This window comes from Alligator mississippiensis, chromosome 1, assembly GCF_030867095.1.
Source record: "Alligator mississippiensis isolate rAllMis1 chromosome 1, rAllMis1, whole genome shotgun sequence".
Classification (NCBI taxonomy): domain Eukaryota; kingdom Metazoa; phylum Chordata; order Crocodylia; family Alligatoridae; genus Alligator; species Alligator mississippiensis.
This window is the reverse complement of record NC_081824.1, coordinates 349505231-349518494: the sequence shown is the minus strand read 5'-3', so window position 1 is coordinate 349518494 and position 13264 is coordinate 349505231. Positions and strand designations below refer to the sequence as shown.

General features: G+C 40.5%; 1 protein-coding gene across 2 annotated transcripts in view; it reads right to left on the bottom strand.

The window, feature by feature from the left end:
* The window catches only part of LIMS1 (LIM zinc finger domain containing 1), a 121916-nt gene that overhangs the window by 68995 nt on the left and 39657 nt on the right, over positions 1 to 13264 (bottom strand). The window lies entirely within an intron of this gene.

Here is a 13264-nt window from a genome sequence, read left to right as displayed (position 1 = left end):
TTAGTCACCATATATTGTATAGAAACAATACACAGGTACCCAATATTTGGTGGTTGACAAAAGCCTAGTGAATCCAGTCTCCCTTCCATACCTATATGCTGGAACTATGGCAAACAAGGAAACAGGGAAACCCTTCCTTTTCACAACTGGAAGCCAGCTTCACTTTTTCTCCCCATCTTTTAGAAAACTATCACTTAAGCTGGCAGACTCAGAATCCCAAAATTATAGAAAAGTCAGGCTGGAAGGAACACCAGGAAGTCATCTAGTTCAACCCCTTGTCCATCCAACCATCCCATACCAGTACTTGTCCTACCTTTCCCTAAAACTACACAATCAAATCTGTCACACAACTGTGAGGCATAATATAGCAAGACACCAAAAACAACCTAATCTGCCACAGGTAAAGCAGGGGGAAGAGGGCTGTAAGTGTCCTGCCAGTGCAAGGATACTTAACATGCACTTCAGAGATCCAAGGAAGGGGCCATGCCCCCAACTACAGAGGAAGGCAAAAAATAAAATAAAATAAACCACCCCACAGTTTGTAACCAATCTGACTATGGGGTAGAATTTCTTCCTGCTCCCAAATGCAGCAATCAGGCTGATCCTGAGTGAAGTGGCAAGATCCTCTAGCCAGAAGCTTCTGGGTTTAATGCTACAAAGGGCACTCGTACACCCCAGTCAAAAATAAAATCCCTAGACTTGGCTGCAGTCAACACCCAATGCTTCTAAGGAAAGCAAAAAAATCTCCCATCTAATACATGTAGCAACAGGAAGAAAAGTAATTCCTTCCAGACTCCATGAGACAAGTAGCAAGCCCAGGCCCATGTTCCTCTGCAACCTAAGGACAGCAAGAATAATTCCACAGGTCATACTCTTGGACTGGATAGCCAGAACTTTCTGCATCCTAGGTGCTTTAATCTTCTTCAGGGGTGTAGGTTGTGTAGCAAAACCCGTTTTTCCTTTTTTTATTATTTATTTTTAAATGCATTCCCTCCCCTTCCCCAACCATTTCTGACCTTTTCTCTCCCTCTCTATTCCCTGTAGATAAGTATAAGTGAGTTCAGACTTAGGATAAGCTTTAAACATTTTTATTTTGGTAGCAAGTTTTTGGTTTTGGATATCCACTGGTTTATATTGTATTATTATTAGGTTGTATTGATTCTTACTGTTTTATATTGTATTATTATAATTTTCATATTGATTTTTATTGTTTCAAATGGATATTGTATGGTTTAGGCTTGTGTCTGTAAGCTACAATCACTATACCCCACAACAGAGCCATCAGCATTCCTGGATCTTACAGATGCACCTCCAGAAATGTAATCTCTCATCCAATGCACCAAATGCCCAGATGGAAAATACATAGGAGGACCAAACAACAACTGTGCACCAGAATGAACGCACACTGGAAATCTATCAAAGATAGGAATACCCAATTACCTGTGGGGGCACATTTCTCACAAGAAAACCACTCTCTCTCCAATCCCTCAGTCCTGATCCTCAAAGGAAACTTACAAAACACTTCCCAGAGACGAGCCTATGAACTCCACTTCATCAACCTCCTGGATACTAAAAATCATGGACTAAATATAGACATGGGATTTATGACACATTATAACCTGCCTGACAGCTGACTTCCCAGGTACTTCTCCACTATTCATCCCCCTTTTCTCCCCCCCACCCAGCCAGTCTCTCACCCATTGATTCCTCAATCTACATTTTCACTGACTGCCTGTCTTGTATGCATACCAGCACAGCCTCTGGCTTTTTTACTTTTCATTCCATCCAGGAAGAGCACACACCAACTGCTGAAACTTCCTCAGCCTGACGAAGGATTTTTGAACCCAAAAGCTTGCTTAAAAATTGTTCTCCAACTATTTAGTTGGTCTAATAAAAGATATCAGATTCACCCAAAGAACCCTGTCTACCTAAATCGTCTTCAGTAACTAAACCACCTGTGGAGCTCTGCTTCATTCTCCTGCTGCTGAGCATGGTCCTCTCCAATATTTACCTGCTGCAGAGCAATTTTTGTTATCTCCTAATGATCAGTGCAGGGAGATGGGAGAGATCTTGGGCTTCCAATTGTTGTTCTTTACAGAAGATGCCAGTCACTGCTACTCCTAAGCTGTCCCTGAGCAATGATCATCTAAACTCTTTTTGAAAACCTCCAGTGCTGGAGAGTCCACAACTTCCCTAGGCAGTTAATTCCACTGTTTTTTCACTATTCTAACAATGAAGAAGGTTTTCCTGATATCCAGCCCAGACATTTTCTGCTGCAACTCTGAGACATTGGTACACATCTAGCTTTCTGCAGCAATGGGGAAAAAAAAGATGTTCCCTTTCTTCTTTATGAGAGACAAAGGATTGAATGGCTACTAAGACTCATCTACTTTCTCCTCCCTGGGCAGGGAGCAAGCATATCTGCAGGATGGTGTTGGCAATCTGCAGAGATAATAGTTGTGTTGTACCCTGTTCTGTGAGCAAATAAAAGCCCTTTACTCATCTTTTCTTGCTGCTTGCTGTTGCATGCTACTTTAAAGAGACAGGTTCTGCCATGAATAGGTTAAAGTAAGCATATTTCCTTAGGACTTAGGACATTTACTAACCGAAAGCATGAGATCAGAGTTGTTCAGCTTTACCTTGTACTGTCACCACAATCTCAGCACTGGCTATTAGGGTTAGGAACAGACATTCAAAAAGCCTGAGCCCAAATTAATTCAATCTTTGCAGGTCTAACCTGGCTAGGCTAAATCAGTTTGTAACCCAGACAGACATCCCAGACATGCAGGCACATGCTTACAGTGGCTCAGGCTAGAAGCTGGGGGGCGCTAGAACAGCCCTCCCTTTGATTCCACAGGGCAGAGCTGGGGGGAGGGGGGCATGGCCAGGATCAGAAAGGACGCTCTGGTTATCCCCCACAGCTGCTGGGAGGGAATGTTTATCACCCCTAACTCAGTGTTTATCAACTCATTAAGAAAACAAAGCCTCTCTCCATTAACTAATGGAGCTCTTCTTAAACAGCTCTTCCAAGGAAGGACATTAAGCTATCTGTTGATTAGCTCCAAAATGCCCATCTGTCTCTGTCCTCTCCCACAGCAGAGACTGTAGCCAGCATGTGGTCTGCTAGCTAATGCTGAGGTGTCTGTGTAAGGCAGAGGGGAGCAGGGGAATAATCCCTGTTTAGCAGGGAGAAGCCAGGCAGACAGAGCGCTCTGTGCCTGCAAGTCTGTGCTGAGTTCCAGACAGGGAGCAGAGGGGAGGGGCCAGTCCTGCAGTGGAGCAGAGAGCCCCGCCCAGCTCAGGGAGCATGCCAGGATGCTGGGGGTATCTGATTTATCTTAAACCAGCAAGTGGTCTGGGACAGACATTGCATAAACCAGTTTGAGCCAAATCAGTTAAACTTGGTTGAATGTAGTATCAGACTTATCTCAAACTGGTTTCAGCCATTTTCAAACTGGTTTATGTGCACTGAATATCTGTTACAGGTTTAAGCCAGTTTCTGATCACTTAAAGCGGTTTAATGCATAATGTATGTCCCCTAGCCCAGAAGTGTAACAACACAGCAGGGAATCCAAGGCAACTACTACACATAGAGGCAGTGGTGACTTCTGATTGCTGCTGTGTTGCTATTTTGATTCTGTGGTTGCAGCAGCAACTGTTTCTTTCTGTCCCCCTCCCCCAAATCTGCACCCAGACAGTTCTCTTGTGACAGACTGAGGTGAAAACTGCAAAGTGGTAGAGGTGAAAGGTTAGGCTTTTACTGAGCCAAATTTTCCCCTGACTTCTGTACAGCTGTTGCAGGATGCAGGTCACGGCAGAATTTGGTTCCCAATTCTGATTTCACTGGTAGCGGTATGGCCAGGATCCACACGCATGTGCTAACCAACCCACCCTTTTATCTCACTGGAAACTTTTAAAAACGGCTTTCGCTACTTATGTCCAAGAAATCATGAAAGACATTTAGTTTCCACAGTGTGCAGCGTGTGGATAAATGGTGTTTCCATATTTTTTCCATCTTTGCAGAGATCTCAGTGCTTCACTTAAAAAAACCCCAAAAGCCAACAAGCTTTTAATAGACATAACCTTTCCTAGTTGCAAACATTTGACTCAGGGGGTCACAACCTGCTTCGGCTGTGCTAGGCATGCATAGTGAGCTCTGAGCTTCCCAAATCATCAGGTCAGCTTCCTACCAGATCCACTGCTTTGATGTAACTCCAGGACCCTGGGATGAATGCTTCCCCCCCTGCTTCTCCTACGCAGCCAGGCAAGGAGGTGAAGGAATGAGCAGTAGCAGCAAACCCCCTGCATGTTCCCTGTATCTGAACCGAAAGCCTCTGCAAATTCTTTTAAAGGAATATTTTAAAAAATGAAGGCATAAGTTTTTTTTCTGTTTATGCTAAATACAATTAAGTATGTACAAAGGCACTTTTTGAATCACCTCTTTTTGGAGCACTAAGAGTTTAGACAATTGGAATCACTGTATCACTATCAAAGGATACCACTGGCATGATTCTGCAGCCATACAGGTATAGCAAAACCACTCCAACTGTAATCCTTCTTCTGGGATAGGATACTATCTCAAAGATAATGAAAGATCTTTCTCCCCCCATAGAAAAGGTTCGGGTTTTCTACAGCATACAAGATATTGCCAGGCAGAATAATTTTGCAGTGGCTAGGGTTACTCGCATTGCCCCTTTATATAGTCTTTGGAAATTAGATTGGCGGGGGGAGAAAGGTATTTACATTTGGATCACAATAATAAATGGTGATACTCTTTGACTAGACTCAGGACTGAACAGATGCCCACAGCTGTTCTGACTGGACGTAGATTTTCCATTCCAAGGGTTAAAAGATGTTGCCCAGTCTGTCTAGGAGTTTTGGAAGATACTATCCACTATGTATTAGAATGTACTATTTATTACCGTACTTGCAGAAATTGATACATTTCTCAAACAGAGAGAAATTAATCTGGCTTTTACAGCAAACATCCAAATGAAGTAAACTGTCTCACAATTTTCACTTTCAAGACTGAGGTGATTAGAGTTAAATATCCTTTATTACTGATATGAGTGATACATTTTAACATTAGACTTGATTTTATTGTCTCAGTTGTGGATCTATGTACAACAATAGTATAGATTATTGTCTTGATTTACTATATTTATATTAATAATGTTTTTATGTTGGTGGGCTCTATTTTTAGTATATTTGTAGTTCGGTTACTTTGTTCAAACTTATTTATATTATGGGTGTATATGTGTTATGTTGTCTTTGGGAGCATGGCATTTAGCCAGAATCCTTAATAATAAATTGAACTGAACTGAACTGAACTGAACTGAATCCTTCTTCATCTAGGGTAAGTGTTAGGGAAATTTGGCTCATCTGTATTGCTATAGGATCATAGCACATAAGATGCCCTCTTTCCCTGCTTTTGGATGCAAGTCTTGAGCTAGATTTCTGCAGAGCTAAATTTTACTCCAAAATACTGCATAAACCAGCTCAATCTTGATATGTTGTATTGCATGTGAGAATCACAGCCATAGCACAGCAATGCAGTTTAGTCTACTACACAACAGTGCTATAAAGCTTCTTTTTGAGAATTCCAACATCAAACATGAGCTCACCTCTTTACATCTCTATCTTAACTACTTTGATTATATAGGCCCAATACCCTGAAAAAATACATATAAACAAATCCTTTTTTTATGCACCATGCATATTTTGCCTCTCCATTTCCACCATGTCTCTCTTGACCTTGCCTAGGATTAATTCTCATTATTTCTATTTCTGTCCCCATTTTTGTATAATATCAGTAGCATTTTATTATGGGCAAATGTATAATGCTATCTTGCCAAGTTGCTGTTTCCTGTGGTCCCAAGTGCTTCCTCATTTGAACTTTTTATCTCTGTCTGCAAGTAAGTGTATCTAAACTTGCATAAAATACAGCAGAATCGTATTATCTTTCATTATTAAATACTTGATGACTACGTATAAAATATAGCTTTACTTCTCACAAGCAATGTGATGACAATCAAGTAGTAGTTTATTTTTGTTCATGGATAAAGTATAAGAAGCAAAATAGGGAAAAAGAGGCATTTAGGATTTCAGTGCATGCAGATTTTACAGATACAGTTGTCTGTTAGTTCCATTTTTATAAGAAGCAAAATGCACTTCTGTTAATTCATGATGACTATTAAAAACATTGTGACTTCAAGGAAAATGCAGATAAATATCCATTAAAAGGGAACTAAGACACCAAACATTAGCTTTTAAATTACCCCACCCTGAGGCAACTTTGAGTCACTTCTTAGTCAGAAAGAATTTGATGTGAGTAACTACATCTTGCAGTTTAGTCTGCTGTGCAGTGGGAAGACCCACCCTCAAGAGATTTTTGTCCAAATAAAACCACTGTATGTGAGAAAAAAAACAGACCCAAATGCACAAAGTCCCCGAGAATCCTTTAAGACAGTGATTCTCAACCAGGATGCAGCAGTACCCTAGTTTGTCTTCAGATCTTTTCCAGCGTGCCACTGGTTGCCATGTAACAGTAGTACTGTTAGGTGTGCAAACAAGATAAACCCAGAGATTCAAAAGGGAATTTGTGGTGTTTAAAAACATTCTGACCTATTGTGGTTTTTCAACCAACTTGATCCTAAGTAAAAAAAAGTTTCCCCAAGACCCAGGTATTAGGGATAAAAAGGGTGAATGGGGATAAATTGTATTTGTTCTTTTCCTTGATCTCATTGTTATCACCATGCCTCAGGTCTGACAACACTTTGGTCTGGAAATAAATATTTGGCAATTAAATCTTATGAGTTTAATGCACTCTACTTTGCTTTCCTGTCCTTATTGGGATATTGCCATTTCTTTTTCCTTCACCCCACCCTCTACATTGGAACTGGACAGGAGATAGGCTTCCCCCAAGACAAATCAAGATCCCCCCAAAAGATCAATCATCCATTTTAGCATCTTCCACTGAATTTGCTGTTAGGTACAGGAAAAAAAATCCTTTTTCACACCTTTAAGGTGTAACTCCACTTCACAGTAGGATGACCTGAACAACAACAACAATTTCTATCATCCTGGTCACAAGAACTGGACGTTTCAAAGGTAAGTAATAACCCATATCCTATTAAACTTTGAAGGAAACTGGGTATCCAACTGATACCTTGATAATTCCAGGTCTGGATAAAATAGGATCTTGCAGGTTCTAAGAATGTCATCCAATAAACAGCAGTGGGTCCATATTAACAGCTATTATGTATTCTGAAGAGGAAAACATATAAAATTACATTCTAGCCTAATAAGTATTGCCAAGATAATATAAAACCATATTTTTTTCCCCATTAATCAAAACCAGAATAGCATCTCACCATATTATTTCAGTTGATTAGAGAGTTGATTTATCTCATTTCAGAAAGCCACTTGAATTTAAAACGGCATTTTTTCCCCGCAAATGCCAGAGTAATTAAAATCCATGACGAATAACAATTCATAAGATGGTGACAGTATAATTTCTTCATCTTGATGCTGAGGCATATATATAAAATCCCAACAATAATTTATCTCCCATTGTTTTGTGTTTTTCAAAAATTACTTGATCTCTGACTTTTGTCCTTTTTTTAACATTGCTATCCATCAGCTTGTGAAAATCACAGAATTTAGCAGGAGTTAAATTTTTGTCAACTCACTGATCTTATTTCCCAAAGCGTTGTCCAGCTTGGTTTTTAACTCTGTGATGGAAATTTTATTACCATATTTTTTGCATACCACATGACCCCAAATAGAACACACATCTTGGTTGCCAAGGCAAAATGAAGAAAAAAATACTTTTACAGAATCATGGACAAAGCAGGGACTGAGCCTGAACAGGGATCTTTAGCTCCCTTACCCTCCCTTTTTTGCTCAGGCAAAGGCTACACTTTTAACCCTTTTACAGCTGAACGGTCAGCAGATCTTGGCTACTTAGCTAAAAGCTGAAACTGTAGCTGCTGCTGAAGACTGGACTCCATGAGGAGATCTAGGATTTTGAAAAGAGCTAAAAATAGTCTGCAGGGATGCAAAACAGGAAAAGAACTAGAAAAAAACTAAACTGCAAATTTGTTAGCAAAATTGCTGAAGAAAGGATAGCTTGATTAGTGGAACATCAAGACCATTAAAAAGAGAGAGGGTCATAATACTGGTGGAGTAAAGAGTAAATCAGCAGGAATTAGGTTGATTATAATGAGCCATGAAGTCAACTGACTCCAGCGCTGTTGCCTGAATCAAAATGCCAGTAGTACAACTAGGCAGTTGGTTTAAATGCTGGATGGAACAGAAATCAAAGCGGGGTGTGACTGAACCACTGCCCTGGATCTGGATCTGCCCCTCTTTCCATGGAGCTGCTAGAGGGAAAAGCAGGAGCAACCACCTCAGAGCATCTCCATGCTTCTATTCTGGAAAGAAAAAAAAAAAAATCTGCCTCCCTATATTTAAAAAAAATGCACCTCAATTTTGGATGGCTAATTTTTTTGAAAAAGGTGAGTGCAATATGTAAGTAAATACAGTATTTTCCAGGAAAGATTACAGTTAGCATAATTAATACCTTAGCGCCCACAACTTTCAGCTTTCCAATTAAATCTTTCTTTTCCCTATTCTATTTCAGTAACTCCAGTCACATCTCCTTGTAGTACGCTAAGCAGTTCTTCTGTTTCTTTGCATCCACACTGAAAACACCTGCAGTTCGTTGAGATATCTACTGCTGATGCAAACAACAGCCTTATGGGGTTGGTTTTTTTTTTTCCAATAGTTCCTATCTAGTTAAACCCTTCAGTACATTCATAACTAATCTCCCAGCTTCTGGCAGAACCCTCTTCAACAGTTTACCTTATCTCTGTAAGCAACTGGAACTGAGTTTAGTCCGAGGTTTCACTAAATTAAAAACTGGCTTCCCTAATCCACAACGAATATGATGCACGCACAGGCCCCACAACAATGTAAAAGACTTTTCATTGTTCCCTGTTCAGTATGCAGACTTCTTCTTTTTGTACAAAAAATCCTCTTTGTAACCAACTTCCTTCTCAGACAGGCTGCACCTGTAACTGCAAATTGGACCTCTTCCTTTTCTTGCCATTTCAAAGCTCTTTTAATGAGCATGGCCTAATAAAATTTTAGTAAAATAGAAAGTGGCTAGCAACAATGTTTCTGTCCAGTAGATGGAGTCAGTAATTTAAAAATAAATTCCTTGTCATCTCTGATAGTACATGTGTGTACACACACAACCCTCCCCTCCATTCACAACTTTTAACCTGGGTGACATCTCCAAGAACAGGTACATCTGCTCAGCTGACTCCATCAATAGAAAACAAAATGTTTTTGTTTTACCGGGTTTTGTCTCTGCACACACACAAGCAAGATTTCCTCTACTTTTTCCTCTCTAAAGGAAGCCCCTCATCCCAACTTGTGCACTTTAAAACTCCATTTCCTCTTGCAGTTTAGCCACTAGTCATATCCACAATTTTGCACAATTCGTTTCTCTTTAATACAACTGGCAACAGCATTCCTTCGCGCCACAAGATCCAATCAAATGTCACGGATGCCGGTGACAGGAGACTAGACTGTGACCCAGGGTGCCCCTTCCAATCTGAATGTCTGTGCTCAAAGGTTACAAAGCAAACATTGCTCATTGCCTTCCCAGCAAATAGCAGTTACAAAGGAAGTTGTAGCTTTTCAGTGCTTTATCAACACAGAAAAGAGAAACTGAAAGCTGACCTTAGTGTGCTACCTCTCCATTTCCAGTTTAGTTCTGCATGGCTATTAACCCACCTTGCATACAACTGCTCTAACCTACTGCCACCCATTATGAAACCTCCCACTCCTCAGCACAGTCACAGGGAAGCTAGCCTTAGGCCAACTTCGCAACTTCGAAACATATCCTAAACCTAGCACAATCTGGATTCAAGCCAGGGTTTGGAAGTAAAACCAGTTTAGGCACTGATGAATTATCTTCTCCTGTCAACAGGTACAGAGCAGCTATCCATCTGCACCCTCCTGGACCTCTTTATGTGATACTACTTTCTCACCTGAGAAAGGTGGCAGAGGTCCATACAGTTGACGTGATCCGTCTTTGGAAGAATGTGCCTAAACAGTCCTAGCAAGGATCAATTTCCTCTCTTTCATTCAACATCTACATGCAGTCACTAAACGTCAGAGATTTAGGTGTCCAGCACCATGCATCTATAACACTGTAGATGCTGTAAGGAAGCATCTGATGTTGGGATTTTTCTGATATTTCCTTTTCCTGAACAACTTCAGAGCCCTATACTATAGACACCTAACGTTTTTGCCGGGACATTTCTATATGTCAAACATAAAAGCTTTCCTGAAGAAACTTAGCTGTTATGTTAAGCAAGTGTAAGAGCCTTAAACCATGGAACTTCACCATAGTCATCAGCAGGGATCCTGATAAAAAAAAAATCCCAATTTTTGGATTAAAAAAGTAACCCCAAATCCATGTGTTTCCATAATTAAAATGAAACGCCACTAATATATAAATATATGTATAGCGGTGTTTCTTTTTAATCATAGGAAAATGTGGATTTCAGGTTACTTTTTAATCCAAAAAAAAAAAAAATGGGGATTTTTTTTTTTTTTTAAACAGAGAAAACCAGGATCCCTGGTCATCAGGCTAAGTCTTGGTGGACTACAATCTAGGCTGTAAGAGAATGAGCATCTATCTGTTCTTAACATGTCTGGTCTGGGGACTCTGATGTGATTTTTCCTCTGAACACTTATCATAAAAATTCTCCAGGACGAGGTAAAAATCTACTTTCTTCCTTAACACTACTCTTAATATTACCATGATCCTTTCAAGAGAGCACTTCTAAGATTAAAAATATAACAATTGCAGTTTTGGGAGAAGAAAAAGATACCACTGATGGAAGATGAAATTAGTGCCTGTGAGATGATAAAAGGGAAACACTTAAAAATGTATTTGGATGTTTCAAACTGAGCCCTGGTGTACTTGTTTCTGATAGCCTGGGACTAGAAATTGCATGTGGAATGGGCAGGATTGAAACAAACGGAAACAGAGTCTGGATGGTTTAATTACATCCTGACATTTCTGTGGGATCCTTGAGATTAGGAGTAGAACCAGGCTGTTTCTATGACTCTTGCACTGTATCATGGCACCCTTTTCACCCCACTCCCCACCTTCTAGGGACCTTATTTTGGCCAAAGCTCTAGTTAGCCAATTGCTTCAAATTGAAGGAACCTGGCTGTACTCAAAGGTCTAACTCTATACTGCCAAGAAATGAATGAAGACACCTGACCTTTCAGCACTTCACACTGTTCATGAGAAGTAGAATTGAGAATAGCTTCAACCTGCCATGTGACCTTCGCTGATCTTTAAACAGCATTTGAAAGGAATTGACTTCTCTGGTAAAACATCATAGGCCGAGTTGTCTGTAATTTCTCACAGTTGCACTAAGAAAGTGATTTGATTGAGCATCTGATCTCAACAGCCAAAGCCATGTACAACTGCATAAAACAGATTTGTGTCCCTGTTATCTTTTTCAGGGCAAAGGTTGGGGACTGGGAGAAGTTGAGGGTAATAACTGTAATACTGTCCATTCTTTTAGCATTGCTTGTGAAGCACGCAGAGGCACTCAGAGTATCAGATGACAGGGCTGGGTGGTATATTTTTTTGCTCGTTATTTTGATCCTGAGATTTTTCTCACCTATAGGGAAGGGACTGAGACAGTGCTAGTTTGAACTTGGTTGCCCCTGAAGGTCCTGTACAGTGAGCACTGACCTGGGTAGATTACTAAATCAGGGCATAAGAATGCATTAAAAATATTAATTAGTAATAATAAAATCTGTATTTTTGTATAGCTAGCAGTAAAATGTGAGCACTCTGCCTACCCCAATAGCTGGTTTGCTTCAAGACCACTGTCCCATGGTTATGGAATCCAAGATAAAAAAGATGTTTGTAATAAGCCTCCATGACACTATGAATATTTTAATCAAATATTTCTGAGATTATTTAAAAAGCATTTTTCATTGAAAAGGCTTATGTTCTACAATAGTTAGGAGAGAGAATGACTTTCTGGTAATAGTACTGGAAGAGAAAAACAAGTTATTACACATCTAACTGACATAGATGAGTTCAGCAAATCAGTTTAATTATTTGAAGGAAAAAATGCAGTGAGTCATACTTTAGAATTTCAAGTGTCTTGTGAGAGATGTTTATCAAGAACTCTTACTACAAGGTCCTAAGACACTTAAAGGGATTTAGAAAAAGTCTTATGGGAGCTGTTTAACTTGTATAAGTTACCAAAAATACATAAGAGATTTTGACTACTGGGTCCCAATAGATTGTGCAATTTAGAATTTAAAACACCCTTAAGTTTTTGCATTCTAAACAATGTTTATCCAGCGTGACATCAGAAGCTGAAACACAGACCAATCAGTGGGAGTCTGTGCTTTAAAAACATATGTTTCGTTTTGTTTTGAATCTTCTCTTCTCCCTACTCTTCTAAATAAAAGCCCTAGGATTATGATATCATAATTCCTTTTCTCCAAGGCCAGAACTTTCTATTAATCTGGAAATAATGCAGCACACACTCATGGCAGGTCAAAATGGGCTCTGATTAATCATCCTCCTTGGACAACATGCCTAACCTGCAAATCTTTTTTGGAACCAGATCTAAATACAGGGTTGTACTGCATGTTTCAAATGACACAAAAGTCATGGAGAAGTAGGGCTGGAAGGGCCCTCCAGAGGTCATGCAGGGGTACGCGTACACCTGGGGGTACTTGGACTAGGGGGTATGTGTGGGCAGGCAGGGATGGAATGTCGCCGCCTCCCAGGAGCAGGGCTGGGGTGGGGCAGGGCAAGGGCAGAGGTGCTCCTCTGCAAGGCAGGGAAGCTTGCACACAGCACCCGACACCACCACACACCAGTCCAGTGAGCTTCCCTGCCCCACAGAGGGATGCCGCTTCCCTCACCCCAGCTCTGGTCCTGGGAGGCAGCAGCACTGAGTCTCTGCCCACCTGCTCAGTGTCTGGCCACGCACTACCCCCCCCACCAGCATCCAGCCGCTGAGGGTACTTAGATTAAAAAAGGTTGAAAACCCCTGATCTAGTCCAACTCCCTGCCTGAGGCAGGATCAGCCCTATCTAATTATCCCATACAACCATAAAATAAACTCTACATAAGACTACTGACACAACATAGACCTAACACCCTAAGCTGCCACCCTTACCTTGCCCTAAGGTAAAGCAA